Consider the following 23,117-nt stretch of genomic DNA (forward strand, 5'->3'; position numbering starts at 1 on the left):
ATCTTTGTCGCTCATCGTGCTCTTTCCTCGACATGCCCCAGACTAATATGTCATCAACGTAAGCCCTCACTCCAGGAAGACCCTCCATGATTTAACTTCGAACCTTTTAAAAAAACTTCTAGCGCTGATGAAATTCCGAAAGGTAGTCGGAGGAAACGGTACTGCCCAAAAGTCGTTGCAAATGTGCAGATGTTTGAGGTTGCCTCGTTCAACGGTCTCTGGTGGAAGCCCGCGTTTGCATCGAGGCGAGTGAAATTCGTTGCTCGGGCTAGTTCCGCCTCTATGTCTTCTCGTGTCGGCATCTGGTAGGGCTCCCTTTTGACACAATCATTAAACTTTTTCCGGTCCACGCAACCTGTATAAGCCGTCCATCCTTTTTGCTCACAATTACAAGAAGGCTTACACAGTCTGTGGGCTCTGTCACTCTTACAAAGATCCCGCCTTGTTCCATGCGCTGCAGCTCCTCAAGCAGTAACAGAACTGCTGGTTGGCCTAGCTGGTGCTTGCTAAAAGGCATGTTTTTTTGCCGCTAGTTAAAGCACACACAAGGAAGACACATGCCCGCTCGTGTTGTCTTCTATGCGTCTTCCTTTTGTGTGTGTTTTCGCTTGCGGCAAAACACACGTTTTTCCTCAAGCAGTGGCTCCCGAAGCGCTAGGGCCACCCGTCAGGCTGGTCGTACGATCGGCATGGCGTCATCGCAGAGAACCATACGGTAGCGACGCTCCACGCAACCTGTGCCACCGAATAAATGACGGGATTTATCAACTACTCTTTCTGCTGCGTCTTGCGACACGCTGTGTACTACATGAGAAAGAAGCCGAACGCGTTGAGCGCACGCTTGAAGACCTAGTATTGCTTGTCCTTTCCGCACGATGACAAATTGCAGGACAGCGTTGCGACCATTTAGCTCCACTTCTGATGCGACGGTGCCAATATGCTCAATTTTGCTCCCTCCGAAGGACCGCAAAATTGTTCAACTGGGCTTGAGTCATGGCTTTGGCTGCATCTTTTTGAAGACACTGAGCGGGAAAATGTTGGCTTGTGAACCGGTGTCCACCTTAAGGTGAACTGAGGAGTGGCCAACTTTTGATTGAACAAGCCAATCGCGTTCCTTGACCATATGCTCCTCACAGCGAAGTTCGATATATCGAACCCCTCTTCGGCACCATGCAGCGAGCTCACCGATTTGTTCGTTTGCTTTACAACAGATGACAAAGTGGTTTCATCGCTGGCATTTCTGACATGCGCGCCCAAATGGAGGACATTTCCGCGGTGCGTGTGTCCGGTGCGTGCTTTCTGCACTTGTAGGCCTACCGCTCTCTACTAGGAGCGAAGCGCTTCTTTTGAACCGAGTCCACTTGCTTATGGTCTAGTTCCCACATTCCTAAGTGATGTTGCTACGGCAGCCTTGCAGATGTATTCTGCCATCTGGAGAGGCAGCTTGTCATCTCAGTAACTTCTCTCGTATTTTGTGGTCATTTGTACCAAAAACATTTGGTCCCTGGCTATTGATTCGAGTAACCCTGCAATGTTACAGAGCCTCGCTTGAGTCATCAAATCCCGCAAAAAAGTGCTCGAATGGCTCGCCTGGTGCCTGCGCTCGCCTCTTGAATAACTATAGCGCTCGTATACATAATTGTTTTGGGCCTTGCAGTAGTAGTCGTCAAAATTTTCGCCTACTGTCGCGTAGTGGCTGCTGTTTTCGTCTTCGGAGAAGGTGTTACCTCAATGGCTCCTTCACCTGCGGTAGTCATCAATAGCATAGTTTTCGTCGACTCAGGTCGAGGCTTTCCTGCTGTTTCTGTCGCCGTCAGGTATAGTTCTAACCTCTGCTTGAATAGCTGCCAATTCTTTGCTTGCGATGTCCCCTTTGAGGTGAAGTGCATCCGGTGGTTGTAGTAAATTCATTTCGCGATTTTTTTCTTCAGTCCGTGCAGATGTTCCGAGTAGTAGGCGTCAATGTTGACCACTTCTGACGCCATGTATCATAGTCATGGTGCGCCAAATATCAAGGGGGGAAAGACCCAGCTTTATTGAGCAGCGGACATTTATACCGAAAGCAGAAAAAGAGGTCAAGAAGTCCTTCAGTTAACAATGCGTATCAGCTACAGTTTTGAGCCGGCACTGCGCAGGCTGCCCATCATGCATACGATACAGTTATTATGCCTATGTTCAGACGTTTATATGGTCGGTAAAACTACTACGCTTACTTCGTATAGCTGTCCATTAATGTGCTATCGCAATCGATTCTTCGCCTTTTGGCTGAAACTGCAACTTCTCTGTCTTTGTGAATTCTTTTAGAAGAACAAAAATATCTACCGGTGAGTACTTGTATAAGAGCTCGTCACCTGACTTGCGAGCAACTCTCTTCATCCTACGCCATTCCTGATTCCGTTATATCGCTTTTTTAAACCCGTATAAAAAAGCCATTGCGATCATTATTGAATTGTGAAAGCCCGTCTACCATTTGCGACATGTGATATCAACGTTTTTCTTCAATACGGATCCAAAGGATTTCTTTTTAAAATTTGTTTACATTTTACAGAATTTGTCGTTATCTTCAAGTGATGAGAAGTATGAGCTTTCAAGGGATATCTAAAGGAATTCGAATCTGTATCTTGTATGCAGAAAGTGCGTTATTTTCTTTAAGTAAACAAACAGATAGCTCTATTATTTTTGGAACCATCTATCAAACTGCGTTGCGGGTGGCCCAGAAGCCTTTGTTCCTGCAGTGTAGCCCCGCGGCCAACGCTGAAGCAAGTTTTCTTGCACAAGCGCCCCCCGGCTTAAAGCCCCTGCATCTACGCGCCACCGCCGCTTTCTTAAGTAGCGACAGCCTTTGTTGTGCGACGCCGTTTCCACTCACACCAAATCCGGTTCCGGTATTTACGGTTCCGGGATTTCCGGTTTAAAAATTTCCGGTTCCGGCGTTTCCACTTCCTGTAGTTGCGCTGCGGGAATTTCTGTTTTGACTGCTGTTAGACGATGGTGAGACGCCCGCGCGTGCTTCGCAGAGCTGTGGCAGTCACCATAAGAAGAATGCAAAGGGGACAAGCTGTTGTATTCCGCTGAAGTAGTAGTTCGCGGTCGCTGTTGTCCAAATGCACGAAAAACGGCAGTGGTCTCCAAGCGCCCAGGCACCACATTACACTGTACGTTGTCGCGCGTGCCACAACCCGTCGCAGGTTGACGCGAAGCAGGGAACACGAGCAGATCGCTGGTTACAGTAGGCGGTGGTTCTTGGATGTAATCGCATTCACAGTTTCAATCGCAGCTCGTGCAATTAAAGCCTCTCCAGCGGCGCGAAAGTAAACAACGCTAAAAAACAAAGTATCACTTCCACTCGGAACAGGAAACTGCAGCTACGTAAGTTCCGCTTGACGCCGGAAGCTAAGGGGGTGAGGGGCGTGGAGGAGGAGGGCAGGTTGGCTGTACTTAACCTGGCCGGCGGAAACGTGTATGGAGGGGCTTTACCCCGGCTCAGCGACCTAGATTGAGCCGGGCAATCGGCAGATATATCCACGCTATCCCAGGGAACCATCTGGAGCAGTCGCTCGCAGGCGTCGGTGGTTCAGTGGTAGAATACTCGCCTGCCACGCGGGTGGCCCGGGTTCGATTCCCGGCCGACGCAGTTTTTCTTTTCAAACACAATGCGTTTTACCGGAACGAGCGCTTCAGTGTCTAGCTTTATCATGATTTTTTGTAAGCACAAGAACATTACTTCGCCTCATATGTATTGAAACGGAATACACTCCGTAAAGGTAAAAAGAAAAAGTTTAATTTCGGCTGCCTGAGGCACCACTTTCATTCAAAACGAATTCTCACAGATCTTTCCAAAAATTATATCCATGAGTTAGACAGTACATATGGGCCTTTATACAAAGCGCGCTAGATTAAAGGGGCCCTGAACCACTTTTTATTGAAGTGGAGAAAGACACTTCATATTAAAACAGGTTTTTTCAAAAAGACGTTGCCGCAAAAAAAGGACTTCAACGCGTTCAACAGAAGCGAAGATATTGGCCATCAAACACGAATTCCACTAAGCTCTCGTTCTTTCTTCAATGCATTGTACTGCGAAGCCTACGACGCAGTGGGGCGTGCCCACAACGCTCCGCCTTCTAAATGTCACCGTGGCGCGCCGTTCAAATTTCTTTTTGGATGGCAACGTAGACGTCAGGACTTCCGCCTTTGGTGCTAACGACTCGCTAAACATTAGCCACGTGCCCTTGTCCTCGGCGAGCGGCAGTGCGCTAAGCCAGCGGACTCGTGGCGGCACCTGGCGGCGGCCGCGGTATCTACGCCATGAAGCCGACCGCTGCTTGTCAGCTATCGGCCAATAGCAGCCGTCTAAGGAAATGACGAACCAAAGCGTCTGATGACGAAATATAGCGGCCAGAAGAGACTGAGGAGAGATGTTTTTGATGAAAAGAGGGCGTTTGAGAGAAAGGTGACTTCGCGATCCGCTCGCGAGCTCCACGCAGCGTGTACGACAGCGAAACTTGGCTGTGATGTCCACAGCAGCGTATGCTACCCGCGGACTACGTAATTTCACCAAGAAAGCGTGGTTCTGCGCTCCTTTAAGCATAGGCAGCAACCAACTGTTTATCTATATAATTTTAATCGTTTGTGAAAGTGACAAGAATAATTCCATATTTTCGGCAAGACCCATACAGCAAATCCCCATGGCTCCCCGGTTTTACTCTTTAAATAAAAACAGGAACAGCGCAACACAGGACCAGAGAGTAAAGAGCACAGGACAAAGCGCTGACTAGCAACCAAATGCTTTATTTGCAGAAGCAGCATATAAGGACATCATTGAATGCGACGTAAAGAACAGAAAAAGAAGGATAAGCGTCAGCCACGGAGATAATCCAGTTCTTTTGTTCAGACCGTGAGGGACGCAGAACTGACGCACGCGTCGCCTCTTGTGAATATGCGAAATCATTCGAAGATTTCCCGCGCGCGCTTTTCACTATATCTGGCAATTATTTCGCACTTCTTAAAGATCGGGGTGCAACCAGACGTCTTACAGTGGGCAGCCAGATGACTGCGCGGGTGTCCTTTTAGTGAAGCGGCACGCTCACGTAGGCGATGCACCTCCCCTTTTGCCCGATAAAGCAACGTTTACAATCGAGCGGGATTTTATACACGACATGCGTTGTAGAGTCAACGAAGCCGCCAAACTGATTCTTATAGCAACTTTTGCGCCCGACAGTATCCACCATGTTGACTTTTTTGCACAACCCGCTCAGTTTATTAGGACATACCACCCTCGCTCCTGCCTTGGCCGCAATTTCTTAATGTTATGGGAAACATGGTGTACATAGGGAATGACGGCAAGCATAGATATTGAAGACGGTGACTGCGTAGTTTGTTTTCCGGCGTTCCTTACCTCTTTTACAATGCCACCAGCAAGACTGCATAATACGCTGGTCGGGTAGCCTGCTGATGTTAATCTGTTGACTTGTGCTGAAAAGCTCTCTTCAACACAGTGCTCGCACGAACGCTTGAGAGCAGCTCGCAAACCTGCCTTAGCGATGCCTCGTATTACGAATTTGGAGTGTGCCGACGAAAACAGGAGAAGCCCTTTCTTTGAGCGAGGCGAGTAGCTCCAACAAACCTGACGAGGTTTAAAAACAATTTCAGTGTCTAAAAACATTTAACGGTCATTGGTGTGGGCTCTTCCGTTGTTAATGCAAAATCCTTCATTATCTCACTTAAGTCGTCAATATTTGTCTTGGAAGATAACTCCGCGTCACAAGGGTCAACTGAATAAAATGCTAAAAAGTCGCCAACAAAGCGGAATATTCTTACGGTTGTCAGCTGTAGGCGAGCGAGTAAGCCCCTCTCATAGCATGAAAACAAAATTTCGCTAAGTATGGGTGCTACACACGAATCCATACACACTCCCTGCTTTTGAATTGAAAGCTCATTGTCAAGACAAATGAATGTGGATTTAAGTAGTAGGTGAGCGAAGGCGGTGTATGATGCTTGTCGAGGGAAGGATGGTGACGATGGCACGTGACCATCACTGTTTAAGGGTTCCATTTATTCCACTCGAACAACACTAGCGGGCCTGAAACGACCCTGCTCCACGTCACACCGGCTTCGCAATCATTTCAGTTTCAATCATTTCAATCATTTACGGATGAAGTCGTGCATTCGATCACTCTGCAATTCCACGTGCTGTCCAGTTGTGGAATTCACTCCCGGACAGCAAGCATGCAAGTCGAAGTGTGACACATTCCGCGACGCCCTGCACCATTCACGCTTTATTTTGCTGATAAAGCGTGAAGATGTAGTGTTCTTTGTCTCACGTGCCTTTATTGCAAATCCGGTGATCTTTTTTTGTCATTGATTACATATGCTGTGTTCCCTTGCTGTCTTTTTTTTTTGTTCTATGTTTCAAGTACTTTTTCCATCTTCAAAGATGCAACCTCTATATTGTATTATGTTGGAGTTTTCTTTCATTAAATATAGCGGTAGATAGAAGGTATTTAGTGTACTTACCAACATTTGTCGATGATAAAGGTTTAATATTGACTACCGTTGCCTATATTTAGGAATTCTCTTTCTATTGCTATTTCTTTTCGATATTGATGGCTGCAAAATGCGAAAGCACACGTGTACTTTGATTTAGGTGCACGTTAAAGAACCCCAGGTGGTCAAGATCATTCCGGAGTCCCTCACTACGGCGTGCCTCGTAATCAGATTGTGGTTTTTGCACATAGAACCCCATAGGTGATTTTTTTTCTTTTCGATATATGTTACAAATTTAGTGTATATTAGACACGCCCTTAAATATTGCCCCCCTTACTCAATGCCTCTCCACAGGGCTGTAAGGTGCTATTAAAAAATTGAAAAAATTCATGAGTGAGTGAGTGAGTGAGTGAGTGAGTGAGTGAGTGAGTGAGTGAGTGAGTGAGTGAGTGAGTGAGTGAGTGAGTGAGTGAGTGAGTGAGTGAGTGAGTGAGTGAGTGAGTGAGTGAGTGAGTGAGTGAGTGAGTGAGTAACAAAATAAACAGATTATTGTACGACACGTATCACGCAACATTGCGGGATTCTGTACCACTCGTGTCACAGTGGGACGTTCTAATAATAGTGGATCGACCAAGAACGGTCACACTCAAGTGATACATATAGAGTGGCCAAGTGAAAGAATATAAAGTCAATCAAAGAATTCGCGAAATATACTTAACCGTATCTACTGATAATAAATCGGTGTGCGTGGTTTGGAGATATCTCTGAGCCGACATCGTGTGTTTAGATTCTATATAAGAAGCCATCCTTTTTTTCTTTTGTTGTTACGTTGAACAGTGGTGATCATACTTGGTCAGCACACAAGAGTTATGTAAACCACTTCGCTGGTACTTCCGTATACGCTTTGTATACATATCTACAAATATACCTGCCGATATGTCGACCTACCTAACAGCCCCCAGGAGCCGCATCAAGCGCGAAAAAGGCAAAAATGCTTCGAGTTAATATGAAAAAAAAACTGAAATTGCACGAGAAGATAACATGCCGCACGAGGACACGCACCTCCACATCACGCATGCGCTGCTCTTATTACTATACCGTAGATACCTATTGCCGAAAATTCAAGAAAATCGTGCAGTCGATTTATTATAGCGGGCTATTCCATAAAGAAAGGGCTAATTGTGCTCGGGAAATAACGTACGAGTCGATTTTCTACTTGCAGGTATTGTGTAGTCAACCGTAATGCATTGATTTATTGCATACAACAGACGTTCTCTCACTGGCGCTACATTGCCAAAATCCCGTGCTATATTCGGAGCAACCTTTTTTATATAAATCGGCAAGCAAAGAAAACCTGCCTTTATAAAGCGCCGTTTTGCTGATCCTGCGTCACGCCGAAGGAAATGTTGTAGGCCTTCGACGTAGACGGATAAATACATAATATCCGCTGTCTTGCATGTGTGGTCCGGCTACACGACAACAGAGCTCTATTCTTTTTTTGAACGACCCATGAAACTGCGTTGCGGGTGACCGAGGAAGCCTTTGTTCCGCAGTGTCGCCAAGCGACCAACGCTGAAGCAGGTTTTTCTCCAACAGGCGATCGCTGGGCTCAGTGACCTACATTCAGCCGTGCAATGGGCAGCTGTATCCAAGCTATCCCAGGAAAGCATCTGAAGTAGTAGTTCATAGGCGTCGGTGGTTCAGTGGTAGAATACTCGCCTGCCACGCGGGTGGCCCGGGTTCGATTCCCGGCCGACGCAGTTTCTTTTCTTTTTAAAGAGAATACATTATACTGCAACGAGCGGTTGGGGGTCTAACTTTATCATTGTTATTCTTTTAGAGCGCAAGAGCATTACTTCGTTTTATATGTATTGAAACTGAAGGCACTCCGGAAAGGTGAAAAGAACAAGCTTACTTTTGGCTGCCTGAGACACCACCTTGATACAAGAGAAATTCTCACAGATCTTTCCTAAAATTCTACCGGCCAGTTAGACGGTACATAAGACGGTAACACTAGTGCGCTTTTCTACAAAGCGCACTAGTATTAAAGGGGCCCTGGACCACTTTTTATCGAAGTGGAGAAAGGCATTTGATATTAAAATAGGCTTTTTCAGAAACACGTTGCCACAAAAAAAGGACTTCAACGCGTTCAACAGAAGCGAAGTTGTCGGCCATCAAACACGAATTCCACTAAGCTCTCGTTTCTTCTTCAATGCATTGTACTGCGAAGGCTACGACGGAGTGGGGCGTGCCACATTCTAAACAATAGCAAAAGCTTGAAATCATGAAATTGGACCAAGAATTTATTGACTTACTCAAGGCACTTTATAAAGAATGCACAGCAGTATATGACGTCCATGGACTAAAATCTAGGAAAGTGAAACTAAAAGCCGCATTATAACAGGTATGTCCCCTATCACCGACCTTATTTAATATCTGTATAAACAACCTCCTGAAAGCACTAAATGACGAGGTACCTCGAGTGAGACTCTCCACAATAACAACAGACTACCAAGAGGTGTACACAAAAATCTGATACTTGGCATTCGCTGGCGATACTGTGCTTCTGACTGAGTCGGTAGCATACCTACAGGACCTCCTAGATTTCTGCTCCCGAGTTGCGGATGAGGACTACATCAAATTCAACGCAGAAAAATCGCAATGAATGAGCTTAAACACAAAATTCACGCTAGAAGGAAATTCTTTAACAAAAACAGTCTATAACAAAGACAGCAACACACAAGTATCTTGGAATTGAAATACGAAACAAAAAGAATTACCTCGAAAAACGAACTAATTCGATAATAAAGAAATCGAACCATCTAAGAGGTCGAGTATGGCACCTGTCCCGACATTTGTACAACCATTAATCAGTCGGTCGCACACTCTGGAAAACTCTCGCAGTCCCAGCAACAACATACACAACTAACACACTAACATACTCGACACAGACTATAAAATGCCTAAACCAGCACCAGAACGAACTTGGACGATGGCTGCTGGGAGGAAACATCTTCACAGCCAATGCCGCAAAACAGGCAAAATGGGCTGGTCACAGTTTGAAATTCGAGAAGCAAGGTCAAAATTACAACACATGGGTAGGCTGAAATTCATGCCTGAAGCCAATTACAGCCGCCGAATATACTTACACCTGCGGTATAAGGCCATTAAGACCCTCTGGATGCAACGACTGGCCTCTGTCGAAACAAAATTCGGCCCAAACCGAAAGCTCCAAGAAACTAAATGTGAAAGCAAATGGAGTAGAGAAGTGAACAAATGGATGACACAGAGAAGCACAGACATCTGGCGCACAGCGACCGCAAAGAAAACAAGTACATTGTGCTAAGCGAAACATAAACTGGAACCTGGCAGTGAACCATACTACAGGGGGGACCGACCGAGCGCACTACTCTTCCAAGCTCACACAGGATATTTGGCCACTCAACATCGACGGCATGAACTGTTCGACTCAGACCCTTCGTGCCGTTTGTGCGTGGCCCCCGAATAAACAGACGCCACGTGTTGCAGGTCTGCCCGCGAATGCATGATAGACCCCAAACACAACCCACTTGGAGTGAACTATTGGACCTGTCCGGTCAAATGGATGAGTCACAAACCGATCGGATTCAGTCAACGAAGTACCTATTGCTGCGGTGGGAACGGCTGTGCAGACAAACCGAAAGCAGACCGGCCGGCTTAACGCCCAACACACCACCTTAGCCAACCGCACACACCTACACACCACCTCTTCTACACCGATGCACAGTCGAAGGCTGCGCAGATTGCAGAGCGGAGTCACAAAGCACCTGGTGGAGCTGTTGCCAATCCTTCCTCAAGACCCGCGTGGAGCGCAGCCAAATCTACCCATGCGACGGTACCCAAAGCGTTGGCTGCAGGCTAAGAGACGCCACCCATGCGCCGCCATGCGACTCAGATGGCGACGCCAAACTTGGCTTTGCGCGGCGCGGCATTGCCTGGGGAACTTTGAACGAAGGAGGGGGGGGGGGGGGGGCGTGCTCACAGATAGTTCTGCGAAATTGTGGTGAAACTCTACAGAACACGAATAAAAAAAAAAGACGGAGTGAATTGTGAGAGACAGTAAAAAAACTTTATTTTGCTGTGGAACCCAAGACGCCTGTCCTATGTTAAAAGGGACTACGTACAAACTTACTTACTTGCTATCTACCCCACGTAGCCGACCACAGCCTGATGTCAGCTATCGGCCAATAGCAGCCGTCTAAAGGAATGACGAAACAAAGCGTCTGATGACGAAATATAACGGCTAGAGAGGGTGAGGAGAGATCCTTCTGTTGAAAAGAGAGCGTTTGAGAGAAAGGTGACTGCGCGATCCGCTTGAGAGCTCCACGCATCGAGGACGACAGCAAAACTTAGCTGAAATATTTGCAGCGGCGTATGCTACCCGCGGACTATGTAATTTCACCAGCACGAGGGCAGGTTCAGTGCCCCTTTAAGCATAGACAGCAACAACTGTTCTTCTATGTAATTGTGAATGTTACCAGCTAATTCCAAACTTTCGGCAACCACACAACAAATCCCGATGTCTCTCCGGTTTTACTCTTTAAATACGACACCCGACTTGTATGTGCGTGTGTGTGTGAGCGTGTGCGTGTGTGTGTGTGCGCGTGTGTGTGCGTGTGCGTGTGTGCGTGTGTGTGTGAGCGTGTGTGTGCGTGCGTGTGTGTCTGTGTTATTCGGCTAATTTGGCCCAGGTGTCACAAAAAGAAACGTAGGAGCTACGCGTGTCGAATTGCCGCAGTATAGTTCTGAGCCGTATGAAGCACGCGATGATATTCTTTAACAATCATTCCTTCATCAAATTTTTTTTAAACATTAACTCTCGCGACAGATCTTCAATACAAAAGTTGCAGCGATTGGTCAGATACATCGGATTATTTCATATATTCTAACATAACCACCCTATTTAATTTTTCCCCAGCCGATTTTAAATTGCGTGAAATTAAGAAAGAAATACCACGTGACTGCCAGCTAACGCGCCGCGCATTTAGTACCCTAAAATGTAAGTTGAACGATATTAGCAAAGACCGCTCCGCACACAAGGGATCGACTGAAAAGGCTGTCGGTGACTGCGATGGACCGGAGGCAGCACGTTCTTTATCTCCGGCTTTTTATCCCTGTCCCCGCCTTGCTCCCTCTTTCGTCTTTCTTCATTTGTCCGAAAAGTAAAGGAAAAATGCCTGCGCTGCGTCAAATGCTGCTTCCGGTCCCGTATGGCATTCGCTAGTGGCGGCTGCTTTTTCGTTGAATTTTTCTTAAAACGGTACGCCTCTTTTGTCACCTAACGTCCTTTGTATCTTCTCACAAGGACGAAGGCGGTGCATGATTCTCGTTGAGGGAAGGATGGTGACGATGGCAGGCGGTTATCACTGTTTAACGATTCCATTTATTTCGCTCGAACAACATTAGTGGGCCTGAAACGACCCCGCTCCACGTCACAAAGGCTTCGCAGTGATTTCAGTTTCAATCATTTCAATAATTTATGGATGAACTCTTGCATTCGATTACTCTGCAATTTCGCGTGCTGTACAGCTGTGGAATTCTCTGCGGGACAGCATCGCATGCAAGTCGAAGTGTGACACATTCCGCGACGCCCTACACCATTCACGATTTAGTTTGCCGATGTCGCAATGATTCTATCAAATGATGTCTTTTCAAACTCTATACGTCCACTGAACTAAGATAGTGTTTTTGTGTATTGGTGTGTATGTGCGAGTATGAAAGCATTCTGGGTGTATGTTTTGTTTTGCCTGTTTTATTAATTGGTTCTTTGTTTCCTTCTCCCCCCGCTGTAATGTCTACGAGCGCTGTGGGTATTGTGATAAATAAATAAATAAATAAATAAATAAATAAATAAAGCGTGAAGATATGCCTGTTCGTTGTCGCACGTGTCGATATTGCAAATCCATTGAGTCTTATATTTTCCCACTGATTACATATGCCGTATTCCTTTAATGTCTATTTTTTGTTCTCAGTTTTAAGTACTATTTCCCCTCTTCAATGAGGCAACCTCTATATTGTATTATGTCCTAGTTTTCTTTATTTAAGTACGCGGTTAGGTAGGATGTATTTATTGTAGTTATCAACATTTGTCGGTTATAAAACGTTTAATCTTGTCCAGCGTTGCATATATTTATGAATTCTCTTGTATTTTATTTATTTATAATGTTATTCCTGTTTCCTCTTTTCGATACTGATGGCGGTGAAATGCGAGAACACACGTGTACTTTGATTTAGGTACACGTTACAGAACCTCAGGTGGTCAAAATAATTCCGGAGTCCCCCATTACGGAGTGCCTCGTAATCACATCCTGGTTCTGGCACGTACAACCCCATAAGTTATTTCTTTTTAGATATATCTTAGACATTCAGCCTATATTTGATGTGCACTTAAATGTTGCCCCCCTTACTCAATGCCTCTCAAGAAGGCTGTAAGGTGTTCATAATTAACTAAATAATAAATAATTTAGTGATGCGTTAATGAATAAACAAATAATTGTACGACACGTATCAGGCAACATTCCGGGATTCTGTACCACACGTGTCACAGTGGGGCGTTCTAATAATGGAGGATCGACCAGGAACGGGCACACCCCCAGCAAAATATACAGACTAGTCAAGTCAAAGCAAATAAAGCAAATCGAGGAACCCACGAGATATACTCAACCATATTTGCAAAAAATGCTTCGATTTAATAATAAACGAAAGCGAAAGTGCACAAGAAGATAACTTGCCGTACGAGGGGACAGAACACGCATCTCCAGATCACGCATGCGCTGCTCTTCCGATTAAGCCAAATATTATACCGTATATACCTATTACCAGAAATTTAAGAACATCCTGCAGTCGATTTATCATATAGGGGGGTATTCCACAAAACAACATCTAATTGTGCTCGGGAAATAACGCATGAGTCCATATTAGACTTTCAGGTTTTGTGCACTGAATCGTAACGCATTGCTTTATTGCGTATAACAGATGTTGTCTCACCGGTGCTACTTTGCCAAAAGCCCGTGCTATATTCGGAGCATCCTTCTTATATAAAGCAGCAAGCAAAGAAAACCTGTCTTTCTGAAGCGCCGTTCTGCTGGTCGTGCGTCACGCCAAAGGAAATTTTGCAGGCCTTCGTCGTAGACGGAAAAATACGCAATATGCATTGTCTTGAATTTGTAGTCAGGCTACACGATAACGGAGCTCTATTCTTTTTTTGAACGATCCATGAAACTGCGTTGCGGGTGACCGAGGAAGCCTTTGTTCCCACAGTATCGCCAAGCGGCCAACGCTGAAGCAGGTTTTTCTCCAACAGGCGATCGCTGGGCTCAGTGACCTAGATTCAGCCGTGCAATGGGCAGCTGGATCCACGCTATCCCAGGAAAGCACCTGAAGCAGTAGTTCATAGGCGTCGGTGGTTCAGTGGTAGAATACTCGCCTGCCACGCGGGTGGCCCGGGTTCGATTCCCGGCCGACGCAGTGTATTTTCATTTTGCTTTTTAAACAAAAGACACTTTACTGGAACGAGCGGTTCGGGGTCCAGCTTTATTATCATTATTCTTTTAATATGCAAGAACATCACTTCGGTTTATCTGTATTGAAACAGAAGACACTCCAGAAAGGTGGAAAGAACGAGCTTAATTTTGGCTGCCTGAGGCACCATTTTGATTCAAAAGACATTCTCACATATCTTTCCGAAAATCCTACCGCCGAGTTAGACGGTACATGTGCGCTTTTATACAAAGCGCACGAATATTAATGGGGCACTGGACCACTTTTTATCGAAGTGGAGAAAGGCATTTGATATTAAAATAGGCTTCTTCAGAAACACGCTGCCACAAAAAAAAAAGGAATTCAACGCGTTCAACAGAAGCAAAGTTATTGGCCACCAAACACAAATTCCACTGAGCTCTCGTTCTTTCTTCAATGCATTGTACTGCGAAGGCCACGACGCAGTGGCGTGTGCCTGCAAGGCTCCGCCTTCTAAACGTCACCGGCGCTCACAGTTCAAATTTCATTTTGGATGGCAACGTAGACGCCAGGACTTCCGCCTTTGATGCTTACGACGCGACAAACATAAGCCACGTGCCGTTGTCCTCGGCGAGCCGCAGTGCGCTTAGCCAGTGGACTCGTGGCGGCACCTCGCGGCGGCCGCAGTATCACCCACTGCATAATATGTGCCACACTGGAGCTGACGTCACGAGCTCATCACGTGACAGCCGGCTGCCAAGAATGGAACAGGAAAGCCAGCGCACTATGCACCAAGCTTGGCCCTCAACTAGGACTTCCCCCATAACAGACCAGCTAGAGAATGACTGCCTTGTGACATACACTACACAGAATCAACAGGAAACCGCATTGTACACCCTCTGTCTCAAAAAGTCGCCGATTTTTTAGTGGCCAACAAGGGTCGGCATACCACCTTCCCAGGCAACCGGCGACATTTACCAAGACACCAGGTCACTGATGAAAGCTATGTCAACAGCAGTAGCCCAGCTAAGCCAACCAAATCGCCGCAGGTGAATGCCGGAAAAGAGGCATCCGCCACGCGACGAATGAAACTAGAGAGCCTCCCGAACACACAACGACTAAGGCAAGACAGAAGGATGCACAGAAAGAGGAAATCTCGAAGCAAAGAAAAGAAATAATTTATAATATGCATCTTAAACATGCAAGGCGGCAATAATCTAAAATGGGCTGAACTCCAAAAGCAGATAGAAGATGGTGGCATTGATGTATATGCACTTACAGAGACTCACGTCAGAGACGATGAACGACCACTGCTACATACTGAACTTAGCTGGATTGGCCAAAACAGGAGAAGAGACGATAAACGAGGAGGTGGAGTTGGCGTCATCACACAAAGCCAAAACACACCAGCAATAAAGAGCCACTGCCAAGAACATATGTGCACCGCAGTGAAAATTGATAAATCCTCACTCAATATACTTGTCGTATACACACATGTATACATGTGTCGTATACCAGCTCAGAACAACAAACATTGAATGAAATTATCTGTGACTGCATCAAAAAATGTATAGAAAAACCTACAAGAATAAGCCAGTTCCCCTCATAGGAGACTTCAACTGCCATATAATCAAGCTAGACGGCTACGAAAAAAATCCAGCTGGCCTACGCAAGCTGTTTAAACAGTGCAACCTACACATAGCCAACCTGGACCCTACTTGCAACGGAACATACACATGGTCACGAAGTTCAAGCAAGTCTGCTATTGACTGCACCAAGCTATGCTCTGTACAATGACGAGACTACACGGCAACACATGCAGATGTCATCCATACACATATATAAAGTATAATAACTGTGGAAGCGACCATAATAGAATTGAAATAAGCTTAAAAGGGTTCAGCATCAAAAGGGTAGCAATCTACCCTATAGCCCTCAGCAGCCCCAATAAAACCGAAAAATGCAAAAATGCTTCGCTTTCATAAGAAAGAAAACTGCAATTGCAGAAGATAACTTGCCGCACGAGAGGACCGAACACGAATCTCCACATCACGCATGCGCTGCTCTTCCGATTAAGCCAAATATTATACCGTATTTACCTATTACCAGAAAGTTAAGAACATCGCGCAGTCCATTTATTATATGGGGGTATTCTATAAAAAAAAAGAGGACTATTTGTGCTTAGGAAATAACGTATGAGTCGATATTATACTTGCAGGTATTGTGTAGTGAATCGCGATGCGTAACATGTAACGATGTATAACAGATGTTCTCTCACTGGTGCTACTTTGCCAAAATCCCGTGCTATATCGGAGCATCCTTTTTATATAAATCGGCAAACAAAGAATAACTGGCTTTATAGCGGTGCTTTGCTGATCCTGCGTCACGCCGAAGCAAATGTTGTAGGCCTTCGTCGTAGACGGAAAAATACATAATATCCGCTGTCTTGCATGTGTGGTCATGCTACACGACAAAAGAGCTCTATTCTTTTTTTGAACGATCCATGAAACTGCGTTGCGGGTGACCGAGGAAGCCTTTGTTCCCGCAGTGTCGCCAAGCGGCCAACGCTGAAGCAGGTTTTTCTCCAACAGGCGATCGCTGGGCTCAGTGACCTACATTCAGCCATGCAATGGGCAGCTCTATCCACGGTATTCCAGGAAAGCACCTGGCGTAGTACCTCGACGGCGTCGGTGGTTCAGTGGTAGAATACTCGCCTGCCACGCGGGTGGCCCGGGTTCGATTCCCGGCCGACGCAGTTTCTTTTCTTTTTAAAGAGAATACATTATACTGGAACGAGCGGTTGGGGGTCTAACTTTATTATTATTATTCTTTTAAAATACAAGAACATTACTTCGCTTTATATGTATTGATATTGAAGGCACTCCGGAAAGGTAAAAAGAACAAGCTTAATTTTGGCTGCGTGAGGCACCACTTTGATACGAAAGGAATTCTCACAGATCTTTCCTGAAATTATATCGCCTGGTTAGACGGTACATAGGCGCTTTTATACAAAAGGCACTAGTATTAAAGGGGTCTTGAACCACTTTTTATGGAAGTGGAGAAAGGCATTTCATATTAGAACAGGCTTCTTCAAAAAGACGTTGCCGCAAAAAAGGGACTTAACGCGTTCGACAGAAGCGAAGTTATTGGCCATCAAACACGAATTCCACTAAGCTCTCGTTCCTTCTTCAATACATTGTACTGCGAAAGCTACGACGCAGTGGGGCGTGCCCATAACGCTCCGCTTTCTAAACGTCACCGTAGCGCGCAGTTCAAATTTCATTTTGGATGTTAACGTAGACGCGAGGACTTGCGCCTTTGATGGTTACGACGCGCTAAACACAAGGCACATGCGGTTGTCCGCGTTGATCGGCAGGAGAAGGAGGAAACAACTTTATTTAATAGTAGGGGAAGGGGATGGGGGAGCCAGGTCATGGGGGAGGCTATGTCGGGGCCTAGGGGGCCGCAGCTGTCGCCGTCCATTCCGCAAGCCTGGACTAATTCCTGGTCGACACTTATCAACGCTTTCTCCCAATCCCCAGGTGAAGGGGCTAGCCGCCGGAGCTTTTTTGGGGGTGGGTGGCGGTCGCATCACCATAAAATGTGATCCTGCCCACCCTGTGCTAAGCCGCAAAATGTACATGTTGAGACGCTGTCATCCTTCAGGATGGCCGCTAAGGGTTTCAAGGTTTTTCTGAGGAGGCTGCCCCTCAGCCCGGTTAGTAGTTGCGCGGGGGCTGTGAGGTGGGCAGCTTCGTTACCGGTGTTTCCCTCGTGGCTAGGGACCCAGAGAAGCCTGGTGCTTATCTCCGGCCTCTGTAGTTTTTCTGCCGCGGCTTGGCTTACTTGGCCCGATCTGAAGCTTTTGATCGCTGACATTGAGTCCGACACTATGAAGAGCGTCCCTGCGACCGCTGTTGCACTAGCAATGGCGGCCTCTTCCGCTTCTAGGATAGACTTTGCTGCGATTTCCTCAGTTCGGAGGATCCGCCCCGTTGCGTCCACAGCCGCTATCTTATATGTGCCGTTCCCCAAAGGCGAGGCGTCCACATATGCGGCCGGTTTGTCTGCTAGAGTCTTCTTAAGGAATTGTGCTGGCGCGTCGGCGTCCCTTGCTGTGTTCTCCCGTGTTCTTCGGGAGTGGTCGAATGACCAGTTGGTTCCTAATGTCTCTCGGAATTTTCACTCTGTTGGTGGTTCCTGTGTGTTCGGGGGGGGGGGGAGATCCAGTTGTAGGATCTCATGCCCATGCTGTATACATGACAGCCTCCACCACTGTGCCACTCTCTGCTCTTCCACGATTTCAGTGACGGTGTTATGGAGCCCTAATTGCATCAGTCTTTCGTTGCTTGCCCATGTAGGGAGTCCGGCGGCTACTCTGTAGACTCAACGCAAGTAAAGTGTCCATCTTTGCGATGTCTATCTTTCGTAGTTGAAGGAAAGGACTTGTGTGTGCTATCCTGCAGTCGAAGTAAGCCTTGATTAGCGTGCATGCCTCTTTCTCTTGGAGTCCAAACTTGCGGCCAGTAATACTTCGCAGCAGCCCGATTATCTGGCGAGAGGTGATCGCCAGTCTCCTCATAGATTTTTTGCACGAGTTCTTTTCCTCTAGGAAGAGCCCCAGTACTCTGATTGTGGCGACCTGGGGTACTACTTCATTACTGACTACTATTTTCAGCGTAGTTTTGATTGCCTGCGTTGTTTTGATGGCCCGGGCAATGCCTTGCCTCGTCCAAATGGTAACAACGTCCACATAGATGGCATGGCGGATGAGCGGGATCTTGTTAAGTTCCTTGAGTAGGTTCCTCATGGCACAGTTGAAAAGAAAAGGAGATAGTACTGCACCCTGGGGTGTACCCCTACCGCCGAAATTGATCTGAGGGCTGTTCATATCTCCAATCTTGAAGGTGGCTGTCCGGTCGCGAAGAAAGGCAATGATGTATCTGTACGCCCGTGCCCCAACATTCAAGTGCGATAGGTTTCTGAGTGTGGCCTCGTGTCTGACGTTATCGAGCGCCTTGTGCACATCGAGCCCTAGGATCGCGCACACTGCCCCCGGGATTCCGGCATCCGCAACGTCCCTTTTGAGCATCCACATGATGTATTGCGTGGACACAGCTGGCCGAAAGCCAAAGAGGGTGGGTGGGAATAATTGTTCCTCTACATGCTCAGGGAGGCGCGTTAAAACCACGTGTTCTAGTGCCTTGCCCAGACATGACGTAAGTGAGACAGGGCGGAGATTCTCCAGTTGCAGCGTTTTTTCCAGGTTTTGGAATAAAGACTACGGCAGCCTCCTTCCATGGCTCTGGTAGTTCCCCGGTGCGCCAAACCTGATTGAAGAGGCCGGTTAGGCTTCTAATTGTCCTGTCATCGAGGTTGCGCAGCATTTTATTTGTTATGCCGTCCGGCCCCGCCTCCGATGTTGCTTTTAGATCGGCGAGCGCAGCTCTTACCTCAGCCTCGGTTATGTCGACATCTATGTTATCATTCGCTTCGCCAGCGTACTCTGCGTACGCCAGCTCATTTGTGTCTGTATTGAAATAGCGGCTGGTGAGCTCTTGTATGATATCTTGCTCCGAGGCCGGATGCGCCCAAAGGAGCCGATTGACCTTCTTGGCCCTTGCCCCTCTGCGGGTATCCCCTCTGCTGCTATCGGGATTGTTACGTTTCGCCTACGACGCGCGGTAAAGCCGGCGCGGATGCAACGGACGCCGGGGCTTCGTTCAAAGCGGCAGACATTTTGGCCCGTTCGGCGCCGCCGCTACGCCTCCCCGCCAAGCGCGTCCAGGCATGTTCCAATGCCACGTGTCTACGTGTGCGTGTGTGTGTGTATGTGCATGTTGGTGCCCACGCTTGTCGAAGCGCGGCAGCCGGGGAGAGGAGCTCCCCCAACTGTGAAGCGAGGAGGTCTGAGCGGCGCCGGCCCGGCGGATGCGTCACCTACTCATCCCAACGTTCCCGAGCGGCGCCGGCCCGGCGGCTGCGCCACCTTCTCATCCCAACGTGCCCGAGCGGCGCCGGCCCGACGGCTGCGCCACCTTCTCATCCCAACGTGCCCGAGCGGTGCCGGCCCGACGGCTGCGCCACCTTCTCATCCCAACGTGCCCGAGCGGCGCCGGCCCGGCGGCTGCGCCACCTTCTCATCCCAATGTGCCCGAGCGGTGCCGGCCCGACGGCTGCGCCACCTTCTCATCCCAACGTGCCCGAGCGGCGCCGGCCCGGCGGCTGCGCCACCTTCTCATCCCAACGTGCCCGAGCGGCACAGTCACGTGCGCGTCTTTAGGGGCGTTCCTTCTTGCCCTCAACTGCGAGAGTATAAAAGCAGCTGCCCCCGGACGCCAAAGGAGGCTCCGATTTCTTCTGTTGAAGAATGTGCACTCCCGTCTCTCTACTTCGGTCGACCTGACCGCCCGCTCTTATGCTATGCAAGAATAAACAAGTTGTTCTGTTACCTGTCGACTCATGCTTTGCCGGGACCTTCGAATGCTTCCAGTTGTGCCCCAGGCCGCCAGGCCAACGCTACCCTTGGGGCTTGCGACCCAGGTGCAACAACGGGCGTCAGCGCTGAGTCCCCAACAACTGTCTGCCAGCGGTGAGATCGCGACAACGGAGGCCAGCAGCGAAGATATGCAGTTGACTGTATGCTGAGCAGCTCAACGACCATCCGGGAGCAGTGCAACGAGCCCTGTGTGATGACTGGTTGCCTGCAGCGGAACGACTGCGCTGAATTCTTGGCTGCGAGGTTTGGTGAGTGCGGGACTTTCTTCTTCTGAGTTTTGCCAGGCTTTTGTTAGTGTCAGAAACAGAGCTGGTAATTGTGGTTGTCGTTGCTGCCGGGTTAGTTTGCGGCAAGACAATAATAGGCAGTAGAGAAAGCAGCATTCAGAGCAGCCATGGATTTGAAGTCGTTGCGCAAACCGAAATTGCTGGAGCTTGCAAGAGAGTTGGGTCTGGATGTCTCAGACAAACTCAGAAAACCAGAACTGCTGAGGGCTATTCTTGAGTTAGAAGCTGAGGATGACGAGCTGTCGGAATGCCTTGAGACCATTGAGGAGAGGGAGACTGCAAAAAGACAGGAGCGCGAACTTAAAGAACAAAAAGAGAAAGAAAAAGAAGAGCGCGACCACGCTTTGGAAATGAAGCGTCTCGAGGTAGAGATGGAACGCGCTCGTAATGGAAGTCAGGCACACGGTGCAGGAGAACGCGTATTGTTCAAAATGACTGACCTGATGCGGCCGTTTAAGCTTGGAGAGGACATTGGTTTGTTCCTGGTTAACTTTGAGCGAACGTGCGAGAAGCAGGGGTTCTCTCGGGAAACGTGGCCACAGCGCTTGCTCACTTTGTTACCCGGCGAGGCGGCCGACGTAGTCGCTCGCTTGAATAGAGAGGAGGCAGAGGATTTCGACAAAGTGAAATCGAGTCTGCTAAAAAAGTACAGGCTGTCAGCGGAGGCGTTCCGTCGGAAGTTTCGGGAAAATGAGAAAGGCAGAAGTGAGTCATACACATAGTTTGCGTACAGGCTTATGTCAAACATGCAGGAGTGGCTCAAAGAAGAGAAAGCGTTTGGTGACCACGAGAAAGTTCTGCAGTGTTTCGGGCTAGAACAGTTTTATAGTCGGTTACCTGAGAACGTGCGGTACTGGGTCTTGGATAGGCCAGACGTTTGTACGGTGGCTAAAGCCGCTGAGCTAGCCGAGGAGCTTGTGACGCGTCGGGCTCGCGGAGCTAAGGACGGTCAAAAGGGTGAATTTGGCTCGAAGTTTGAGAGGCCGAAGTTCACACCCATGAGAGCAAAGGGGAACACGTAGTGCGGATGCGAGTGAAAGCAGTGCGACCGAACCTAAGGAGACGGCGGCAGCCGAAGCCGAACGCAGAAAGCGGTTCGAGACGAGGCAAGCGCGCGTTTGTTATACGTGCCAGAAGCCGGGTCACTTTTCGGCGCAGTGTCCGGAAACAAAACCAAAAGTTGTGTTTTTGTCATTATGCAGCACTGACGAGAACATGAAGCTTCTCGAGCCTTACATGCGAGACCTCCTCGTGAACGGGAAAGAGTGCCGAGTGCTTCGCGATTCCGCAGCTACAATGGATGTAGTTCACCCCACTTACGTAGAACCCGATATGTTCACGGGCGAGTGTGCATGGATCAAGCAAGCCGTGGAAGCTCATAGCGTGTGTCTGCCCGTAGCAAAAGTGCTTATTGAAGGACCTTTCGGAGCGCTTGAGACGGAGGCGGCAGTGTCATCTATGCTGCCCCCCCAGTACCCGTACCTATTTTCGAACAGGTCCGATCACCTCCTGCGCGAGAAGGGGCTTTTGTTTGGTGAGGCTAGCGTTCAGGCCTTAACCAGATCGAAGGTTCGGGAGCTCGCTGCAAAGGCGGTAGTTGCGGGGCCGACGTTGTCAAACAATGAAAAAGGGTCAGAGGCGCAGCAAGCTGATATTCAGAGCACGCCCGAACTGAATAAAATTGAGCCTGTAACGTTAAAGGCACGAGATACTGGAGAGGAAATTCCCGATGCGGGAAAGTTAGAAGAGCTATCTGCAGATTTGCTCATCGCGCCTATGTCAGACGGACTTAATAGGTTGCTGAAAGTCAGCCGGTCGGCTTTGATAGCCGAGCAAAAGAAGGATGGCAGCCTAGAAAACATACGCTGCATTATCAAGGAAGGTATCTCCAAGAAAAATGCTCGCTTTGTGGAAAGAGGTGGGGTCCTGTACCGGAAGTATCTAGACCGCAGGGGAGTGGAGTTCGATCAGCTGATCGTGCCTCAGTGCTACCGTCAGGATCTGTTGCGCTTGTCGCACGGGGGTTCGTGGTCCGGACACCTAGGAGTTAAGAAAACTAAGGACCGTCTCTTGCAAGAGTACTATTGGCCAGGGTGTTTTCGGGACGCAGACCACTTCGTGAGGACATGTGACACCTGTCAGCGGGTGGGCAAACCAGGGGACAAATCGAGGGCGCCGTTGAGATTGGTACCTATCATTACGGAGCCTTTTAGACGGCTCGTTATTGATACAGTGGGACCTCTGCCGGTAACAGCCACGGGGTACAGACACATTTTGACTGTGATCTGCCCAGCGACAAAGTTCCCTGAAGCAGTGCCGCTTAAAGAACTCAGCTCAGTTGAGATAGTCAA

At 48.1% G+C, this 23,117-nt stretch overlaps 1 protein-coding gene and 4 non-coding genes across 5 annotated transcripts in view; 4 read left to right on the top strand and 1 right to left on the bottom strand.

Moving 5' to 3' along the window:
• The window catches only part of LOC142578052 (glucoside xylosyltransferase 2-like), a 174,730-nt gene that overhangs the window by 139,892 nt on the left and 11,721 nt on the right, over window positions 1–23,117 (bottom strand). The gene's annotated exons all lie outside the window — the stretch shown is intronic.
• Window positions 3,564–3,634, top strand: TRNAG-GCC (transfer RNA glycine (anticodon GCC)). The gene has a single exon. It is a non-coding gene; the product is annotated as a tRNA-Gly (tRNA).
• TRNAG-GCC (transfer RNA glycine (anticodon GCC)) lies at window positions 8,173–8,243 on the top strand. Its single transcript has one exon. It is a non-coding gene; the product is annotated as a tRNA-Gly (tRNA).
• On the top strand, window positions 13,919–13,989 carry TRNAG-GCC (transfer RNA glycine (anticodon GCC)). Its single transcript has one exon. It is a non-coding gene; the product is annotated as a tRNA-Gly (tRNA).
• On the top strand, window positions 16,665–16,735 carry TRNAG-GCC (transfer RNA glycine (anticodon GCC)). The gene has a single exon. It is a non-coding gene; the product is annotated as a tRNA-Gly (tRNA).

Source organism: Dermacentor variabilis, chromosome 4 (assembly GCF_050947875.1).
Source record: "Dermacentor variabilis isolate Ectoservices chromosome 4, ASM5094787v1, whole genome shotgun sequence".
In the NCBI taxonomy this organism is placed as follows: domain Eukaryota; kingdom Metazoa; phylum Arthropoda; class Arachnida; order Ixodida; family Ixodidae; genus Dermacentor; species Dermacentor variabilis.